The sequence below is a fragment of the Brassica oleracea genome, chromosome C7 (genome assembly GCF_000695525.1).
Source record: "Brassica oleracea var. oleracea cultivar TO1000 chromosome C7, BOL, whole genome shotgun sequence".
Lineage (NCBI taxonomy): Eukaryota > Viridiplantae > Streptophyta > Magnoliopsida > Brassicales > Brassicaceae > Brassica > Brassica oleracea.
In genome coordinates this window covers 34,092,106-34,101,650 of record NC_027754.1, presented here as the reverse complement: position 1 = coordinate 34,101,650, position 9,545 = coordinate 34,092,106, and the positions used below count along the sequence as shown (strand labels likewise).

Below are 9,545 nucleotides of genomic sequence, written 5' to 3'. Positions count from 1 at the left end.
CCAACTTCCGCAGCCCTTTACGATCATCCCAATAAAACCTGGTCAGTGCAGAATGAATCCTTTTACAGAGAGAGATTGGGAGTTTGAAGCACGTCATTGCGTGCGAATGAATCGGAGAGAGCACGCTCTGGACTCCCCCTTGCCACTTGAAATCCCTGGATGAACCCTTCCTCTTGTGCTCTGTTACAAAGACCCGAGAGCACTTCACTACACAAGATAAATATGTAGGGAGAGAGGGGGTCGCCTTGGCGGATCCCTCTGCTCGGTGTAACCAATCCTCTAGGCGAACCGTTGATGAGGAAGGAGTATGTAACTGTTGAGATACACTGCATGATCAAGCCAATCCAGGTATGGCTAAATCCGAGTCTCTCAAGCACATGAGAAATAAAGTCTCATTCAAGTCTATCGTAGGCTTTACTCATATCCGTCTTTACCGCCATTGACACGCTTTGCTCAGCCTTAGACGTCTTTAGCGTGTGGAAAACTTCGTGGGTGATAAGAATATTGTCGCTGATCGCTCTGCCCGGGATGAAGGTGGATTGATTTTCAGAAATATTCTTCTCCAGCAGTGGCTGTAGGCGATGTTGGAGAATCTTGGAATATATCTTGTAGTAGACATTGCACAAGGAAATTGGTCTATACTCCGAGATACGCTGCGGGCTCTTCACTTTTGGTATGAGACAGACATGAGTCGCGTTAATTCCTCTAGGGAGAATCCCTGTCCGAAAGGCGTTCTATATCTCTTCCACCAGGTCCTGTCCAATACTATCCCAATGCGTATGGTAAAAGCTAGCCGAAAATCCATCCGGACCCGGTGCTTTCTCTCCCTTTACTGCCATTACCGCTTCCTTTATCTCAGAGGCTGAGGGGATTGCTGTTAATGCTTCATTATCCTCCGGAGTGATAATCGGGCGTAAGGCGTGTCGGACCGTGTCCTCTCTATCCCCAGGCTCCGTGGAATAAAGTTTTTCGAAGTAATCCACCACGGTCGCTGAAATCTCCTCTTACTTATACACCGCCTTACCCTCACTATCTTCTAGAACTGTAAATGCGTTTGCCCGGCGTCTATTCTTAGTTGTCGCATGGAAGAAACCTGAGTTCATGTCCCCAAGTTAAAGCTAGAGCAAGCGACTCCGCTGTTTCCAAAAAGCTTCCTCCGCCAGATATGCACTGTTGAGTTTGGCGTTAATATCATGGATCAGCGCCGTATAATTGCGAGTACTGATCAGAGCATCTTCTAGTTCCCCCTTCAGCTGTTCGATGAGAACTCTGCTGTTACGTTGTTGCGATTTATTCCATTCTGATATTGCTTGCCTTGTGGATGCTAATCTTTCCATGACGAGTGCATCTGAGGCATGTGCCCAAGAGTCCCATATAACTTGCTTCGCTTCGTCATTAGAATTGAGCCTCCTATCATAGCAGAATAAACCCTTACGCTTCATTATTGTCGGGTCTAGGAAGGACATTAACGGTTTATGGTCCGAGCCTTCATACTCAAGATATTGGCAACGTGCCGTCGGGTAGTTTTCCGCCCAAGAACTATTCGCCACAGCCCGATCCAGTCTACACCGAACAAGATGGGTTCCTCTCTGTCCTCTCCATGACAGTGGATCACCCGAGTGGTGAAGATCATAGAGGTCACCTTCCGAGAAGAAAGTACGAAGGTCTGAAAAAGATCCTTATGATCTGTCCGTACCTCCTGTCTTCTCTTCGCTATTAAGTATATCATTGAAGTCCCCAGTCACAAACCATGGCGCATCTCTAGACTCTGCGGTCACAAGGAGAGCGTCCCACAGTTGGTTTCGTTTAGTTCTGTCTGTGCTGGCATATACGAAACTAGCATAAAAAAAATTTTCTTCATGTTCAATCATTGTATCTATTACATCCGCGTTAGAAGACAACACCGAGAGTTTCAAAGATTGATTCCAAAAAAGAGCCAGCCCTCCCGCTTTGTGGCATGTCGGAGTGACGAGGTGATGATCCTCATAACTAAGCTGCTCACACTTTTGAAGTACCACTTCATGAGGATTTTTGGTCTCACATAGGAACAAAATGTCAGGCCGAAACTTCTTAGAGAGTTCCTTGAGACGACGAACTGTCCGGGGATTCCCCAACCCTGACAGTTCCAGCTCCCTATTGCTAAGGAGCGGGTGCAGACGGGATTCAAAAATCCATCTTCCTCCTACTAGACTTGGGAATCATTCTACTGAGGGGTACAAGATCTGATGAATGGGAATTTCCCCCTGAGGCGATTGGCCTTGACGTTTCCCCCCTTCGTATTTCTTGAGGCTTTTTTTTTTGCTGCTCGAACTTCCACTGTATTCAATTGCTTCCTGCAAGAAGGAGCAGTTCCAGATTTCCTCTTCTTCGCTAACGAGCTCCGGGCTGTTTTCGGGCTAGCTGCTACCTTTCTCCTTCCCGGTGGACGTCCCGGTTTCCTCTTAACAATCGCAGCTTCCTCCACTAGTGTAACATTAACCAGAATTTCCACTGGTTCTAATCTTGACGTTACTGGCCTTCTTGGCAGGCTTGTAGGAGACTTCTTTTCTCCCAGACGGGAAGAAGCAGGGAGTCTTTCTCGGGAGTTCGAATTATGATCAGACATGCTCTGCTCTGGCCTAACAATTTCATCATGGGTGTTGGGGCATAGCCTTTGGGAAGCTGGAAGTCTCTCAGGGGTTCCATTAGGAGCTACCTCCTGCTCTACAACTTTCATCACTAGGGCAGATCTAGCTAGCTGCAGAGCCGCATCTCCCATCTGACCCCTTTCCTCAGCCTGTCTCACTCGTTCTTTACGTGCTTCTCGCTCAGTAGGGTCAGCACACTTGGTATATTGGAGCATGACATCTCTCACTTCTACTCTAGCCTTATTTAGTGTCTCATGTGGAATTGTTGAGAAATCATCTTCGAGAAGGGGAGTCCCCCTTTTATCATTTTCCGGATTGTTCTTAGAGATGCTAGACCCAGAATCCCTCACCTCTGGTATCCTTCCTTGCACTTCTCGATAGTCGCTTCTTGCGGGGGGGGGCCTGGGAGGTTTCTTTGATATGGGTGAGAGTGCTCGCGAGAGGGGCGAGCTGATCTTATGATATCATGTCTCGATCTCTCACTAGAGTTGTATGTCCTACGCAATGTTCCTCTTTCTTGCCAAGTTTTGGACTGCGGTTTATACTCTCTGTGTTGCTGCCTATGTTGAGGTTCGTTGTTGTATCTTCTAGTTTGTTCAGGCGCATTTTTACCGCTGAGAATTGGAAAGCCCCCTGGCTTCTGATCTCCCCTTTTCCTCTCCTCTGAATGTAGGGGGCCGATGCTAAAGATGCTCCTCTAATGGACCCAGATTCATGCACTGATTTGTAAGCGGGTCTGTCTTCATTGGCTTCTTGGGAGGCCTTTAGCGCTTTTTCTTCCGTTCTTGCCACCAGGCATTCCTTCAGCTCGTGATCTAGCCATAAGCACTTAATACAGTGCTTATCCAATCGTTCGTAGACCAACCTTGTTATGACCTCATCACCATTAAGATATTCAACAACTGCATCACCATTAGGATATTCAACAACTGAGGTGGTGATCAGTGGTAGTAATCCTTTGACATGAACACGCATCCTAGCTGAGAGACTGGTGATTTCCGCTTTCTCATATAGCCCGATGTCTTTGCCAATACATTCTAATGTTTCCTCCATCCATAGATGAATGGGCAAGCCCTGCACTTTTATCCAAAAAGGGATTAAAGACGGGAAAGTGGGGGAAACTGTCGGTTCCCATCTTTGTATGATGATGAGCCATCTGGCATAATGATATGGTCTCTGTTCCAGCACTGCTAGCAAGTCTGATTCCAGTTCAAACTGGAACTGAAACATGTCGTTTTTCAAATCCGCTCCCACTGGTTTAAATTCCGTCTTCCAATACTCTGTGAAGAAAGGGATTAGTGACCATACTTTTTGGACTGATTTATTTGTGACTCTCCCTATAAGGGTCAACGAGTGTTTGCGCAGTAGTTAGGTATTGTCTGGTTACGGGACTCTGACGTGGGCTGTACGGGGAGGTTGGTGCTCTCCCAGTTCCATGCCCTTTCTTTCTCAGCCGCCGAAAGTCTTCGGTGTGCCATAACTGAGAAGAGCTTTTCTTCTTACTAGACGGTCAAGTTGTTATAGCTTTTGGTTTCCTTTTTTAACTTCCGCTGAGGGATTCCCCTAATAAACGTGGTAAAACGATGCCTTTGTGTGACTCGTGAAAACTCCCTACGCAGAGTACAAGGAACCAGTTATCTGATACCAGGATTCCCCAGTATACAGATTTGACGACATGGTGGCTTGCTTCAGTGGAGTTATTTCTCTTGATGTCCGAACAACCCGAACGCGAGAGGTCCAACACTAGCTTCGACATACGACGGCAGAGCAGCTCCGGTGTGAGGATGAGACAGAACGGCGGTCCTGGTCGGAGAAAGAACCCGGTGAATTTTCCGGCAAGGCTCCGTTCGGACCAGCAGATACTCCTAACCAGGAAAGGAATTTGAAAAAGTTGAGCTAAGTCTAGCCGTTAATGGACTGTTTCCAGATTTACTTTCTACCACCTTGCGGTTAAGCGCTAACCTCGGTAAAAGTGCCTGGGAGAAAAAATTTGAAAAGATAAAAAAGTTTTTTTTAAAACTAAGTTTTTAGTAATAGGTTTATATTTGTTATTTCTTATTATGATGGATCTGCTTCTGGCTATTTCATCCCTTAGCATTGAGTTGAGAATGTCATAGAAGATATAATAAAAAATTGGGTTGAGAATGTCATAAAAGATATAATAAAAAATCATTATAAATGAATTTATTATTGTAACTATGTTTATTAGTTCCTTATAAGTTGATTCGATGTTCTTAATTTTTTTTATTTTATGTACTTATTGGTGTGTTAATAAATTGCAAAACACCTATAGAGACCCAAAAGTTAACTATTTCCAATATGGAATTGTCACCCTATTATGATATACAGTGGAATTCACATTTGATTGTGCAGCTTTGTTTAAGCTGTTGTGCTTCTAATCTTCAAAAACAGGAAAAAACAAAACTCAATTTCAAAAGAAAAAAATCGTATTCTATATTAAAACTAATAAGATGAGAAAATGGTCAAAAAATACCAAACTGACACACTTCAATTAAAAAAAACACACACACAAACTCTTCACCAATCTAAAAATATATAAACTTGTGTTGATCGAATTAAATAAGTACAAATTTAATCAATTTTAACTTTCACTAAACCGATATTTAGTTTTTAACGGAAATTAAAACGGCATTATTTTGCTAAAATAAAGAAAATAACAAATTTTACCGTAAAAATACTGAAATTACAGGTCAAAAAGAACATGGACATTTCAAAAGTTGTGGCTGAGACATGAACATGAACATTTCATTTCACTAGTAAGCCCACGGACCGGCTCATGAAACTGTTGGATTTAAGAGGACGGAGTGGATATTAATATATGGAGGGCGGTCCTAACGGGCCGGCTCATTGCGATTCAAAATAAAAACTATACCATGAGATGAGTTATAAACACGAACCATCCCGTTTGACATCAAAATATTGTAAACTAGTGGTTCGTCCGCGCGGTGTTATATACATTTGTTAGACGTTATTTTTGATATCAATTTTGGTTTCAAAAAAGTTAGCTAAATTTTATGTGAAATCATTATTTCTAAGTGCACTTTGCATGTCTAAGATGTCATTACAATTTTTTTTTTTTGAGAAACAGATGTCATTACATTAAGTTACCAAGTTTTTGGGGTTGTTTGACTTGCATTGTATAATACTTGGAATTCACTGGTTCATGTTTGATTATTGTTTTCATTGCGGAGCTGTGATATATGTTTTATTTATGTTTTCTTAATTTTCATGGACATGGATGTATGGTGATATGTTATTTTTGGGTTGTTGTATTTTGCTGGGTTAGTTAATTAGTTAGGCAACATAATCGAACATCTCTTACTTAACATAATAACATCAGTTGTCCCATATGTTTGCAATATAGTTGGGATGGCATGCTAATTTTTCTTTTGTATCCCTATAATATGTTAAGTAACATCATTTTATTATTTTTCGGTACAGAAAATGGGATATATGTATTGGAAAAATTCCTTTATGATTGCATTCATGGTTTCAGGATGAATTAAAAGCATACATTAGTTATGTTTTCTATGTAGTGGTTGATTGCTTCAAATTTAAATGCCTAATAACACTGTAGTTTTATCCTATTGGATTTATTTTTATTTTTCACATTTTTTCAGAAAGGGTTTGTGCTTGCCAAGTGAACGTCGATTGGTCAGAGGAAGCTGTTGTCTAATTAAATTGATAATAGTGTTTCTTTTATTAGACGTGCTTCATTTCAAGTGTATTTCTGACTCAAGATTCGTTATTTTTTTAAAAAAATATTGTTTATGTATTTTCTCTTTGAAGACCACTTAGCCTCACAATTTCAGTCTGTAATTTGGTACATAGTTAACTAACACTATTCCTTAGGATACAAAGCTGACGAAAATTAGTTTATTTGAAATTAGTAAAAGCAAAAGTGTTGAAATAGGTATGTGAGATGTTGCAGGGAAATGGTAGCAATGTTGTGTTCAGATTGAAGCCCAGAACTTCCGCATATGCTTCTAGTAGCACGTCCTGCAATAGTTCTCAAGGTCATTGTTGTGACAACTACTTCTGGCTTGTTATTCCTTAAATTTGCTCTGTACATTTGCTCCCTCACTATGATGATGTCTCGGAGCAACTTTTTGTTTTGACTCTGGCGGGTTTCAAATCGGGCAAAGGAAACCCTCTACGCCACCGCTCCGGAACCGGCTTCCATCAACATACAAACTCGGCAAGCTCTTGTTCTTGAAAAGTTCAGTTGAAACATACACAATTGCTTTGTCTTTAGCCCAGTTATTTAGCGCCTGACTTCTCTAAGACTTGTGTTCTGCTGAAGAACCTATCGGAGCTTCTTCACCTGCGTGGGGCCTGTAATGTCTTGATAAATCACGATTGTGATCATCTCAAATGCTGCAGGTACTATGCAGGAGCAGAAATGTCAATCTGATAAATCATTAGAGTGTTGATATCAGGCAAGAGCTCAACAACCTGTACCAGATTTTTGCTTGCAAAGTGACTAAAAAGAGCCATTACACCAGCTTGATTAAAGCTTATAGCAAGAAAAGGTGAAAGGTGGAATCTGGAGAAAAGGAAAAAAAAAACATATTATGTAACATATTATCTACAACATTTTATATTTCTTATTCTTACGTGGAATAGAGCATAATATCAGACTTAGGATGGATTAGCTGCAACAAAAAAAAATGAACATCTTCTAAGGTAATGCATATGAATCGAAAGAAGCTTTAATTTAAATAAAATCTCTAATCCAGAATTCAAATTACATAAAAGGTTAGTTTTGATGACCATATACCTCAGTGATTTTGTAGTGTATAGTTGTGACCTATAGCTCTTGGTGTGTTGCAAATATGTGATTTACATAAAATGACCAAAAACACAACTCCTTGATCTCCTCCTGCCAAATATGGTCTTGTGTATCTGCCTTATGTGAAATTTTATATTCATGGGATTATGTGAGTGTATAAACATTTCAGTAGATAGTAAACATTAAACACATAAACATGAAAGGTTCTAGTTATTCTCACATGATCAAGCGTTGTTTGAATTGGGTATGAATTCCTTGAGCTACATTTTTCCTGATTGTAGCAAGTGAGAAACCTACATCAAAAGCATAACTGGTGAACAACTTAGACTTGATAAGCATATCAAATTCTTCATAAAACTTAAGCAAAGTAACATACCAACTTAGGGTCTGGTCTGTATGAAACTCTCAACTTAGAGTTTGAGCAATGTTAATATTATTTATTCTCAATGTAACGAATCTCATTCCGTCTCTATAATATCATTTTCGTCTTTGTCCTATCAAAGTGTCACGCCAAAACAAAAGATATGATCCACTATATTAAAAGATGAAAGCTTACAAAAATCAAAACCCGTAAGAAACATACTGGTTTCAGACATTTCTGGAGTCCTCCATTTCTTGTGCTTATCTTAACATACAGTAGTTAGAACTCTTCTCACTAACATCTACGCAAAAATACAAAATCTTGAGAAACTGAAAAGAAGAAGAAATCTATAATAATGAGAAATACCCATATAAGGTTTATAGTCGTTGTTTTGTCTTTCTTGGACTTTCCTAGAAGAAATTGTCAAAAGTCATGAGAAGCACGACCGGACTTCAGATCGGAGAGGACACTGTTACTGCAATCTCTGTTTGTAAGGACGAAGTATAATGAAACTTGCAGATGAAAAATAGGAGATAGATAGTAACTCTTGACTCTTAATTTGTGTAAAAATATAGATAAATGAAGATTTACCTGCTCATCCAAAAAAAGCATGTCGTCTCAGCGGTGTTGGAACAGCCGACTCTCAAGTTAGCAAGTAGCGGAAGCGGCCATTGGTGGAATCAAAGCTTGATGAAGTTTTTTACTTTGAGATTTCGTTGAACTGTGCGTAGAGATCCCTTCTCTTGATCAATTAGATAAGAACCAATTTATAGGGAAGAGCTTGAATCAGTTACGTTTGATAATAATGATGATGTTTAATTCGGGATGAGTAGTGGGTGAGACGTAAATGATGAGATTAAAGGGGAATCCGATTCAAGGAGAAAAAGGAGGACGTTACGTAGCTGAAGCTGGTTTCTGAGATTTTAGAAAACGCAGAGCGAAGGAGGAGAAAGAGAACCAGATGGCAAAAAATAGATTCCAAAAGAAGATGGGCCAAACCCTAAAAGAAGATGGGCTAACTTCAAATGTTGACAGAATAGCCCACGGAAACAAACCATAAAAGCTTCGCGGAACATATTAAAAATAGTGACACCTGTCGGCAAAAGCCCTCCTTCCATGCTACGTGGACGCATGAGGAGAGACTCAAGCCAATTTTATTGTATAAGATTGATTCCATCTGTTGTTTCATTGATTCATTAATTTAACCTTACCGAAAACATGTACATTTATATGAAAACCGAACCGTATCTTTAGTATAGTTTTGATAGACTCACTGTCTTTATATCTAAGAGAAACTGAATCCTAATTAATAGATAACCGAAAAACTGATTAATACCTAAATTTATTTGAAATTAAAGTTATTGACTTATTTCAGTTCCATAGAACCTCGAAATGTTCCAGTTGACCTGTCACCGCTCTCAATACTCTCAAAAAATTTATATGAAAACCGAACCGTATTTTAAGTATAGTTTTCATACTCATTGTCTTTATATCTAAAAGAAACTGGATCCTAATTAATAGATAACCGAAAAAACTAACTAATACCTAAATTTATTTGAAAATTAAAGTTACTGACTTATTTCAGTTCCATAGAGCCTCGAAATGTTCCAGTTGACCTGTCACCGCTCTCAATACTCTCAAAACATTTATATGAAAACTGAACCGTATCTTTAGTATAGTTTTGATAGACTCATTGTCTTTATATCTAAGAGAAACTGAATCCTAATTAATAGATAACCGAAAA

At 39.8% G+C, this 9,545-nt stretch overlaps 1 long non-coding RNA gene across 5 annotated transcripts; it reads right to left on the bottom strand.

Moving 5' to 3' along the window:
- Positions 1–6,433: 6,433 nt before the first annotated feature.
- LOC106303897 lies at positions 6,434–8,745 on the bottom strand. Of its 5 annotated transcripts, XR_001262579.1 has the most exons (8): positions 8,393–8,744; positions 8,168–8,285; positions 8,024–8,102; positions 7,817–7,934; positions 7,661–7,733; positions 7,429–7,553; positions 7,266–7,303; positions 6,434–7,194 (listed from the first exon to the last, which is right to left on the bottom strand). It is a non-coding gene; the product is annotated as an uncharacterized LOC106303897 (long non-coding RNA). The 5 variants fall into 5 exon arrangements; XR_001262581.1 differs by having other exon boundaries at positions 6,434–7,303; positions 7,429–7,557; positions 8,393–8,745; XR_001262578.1 differs by having other exon boundaries at positions 6,434–7,303.
- Positions 8,746–9,545: the final 800 nt, after the last annotated feature.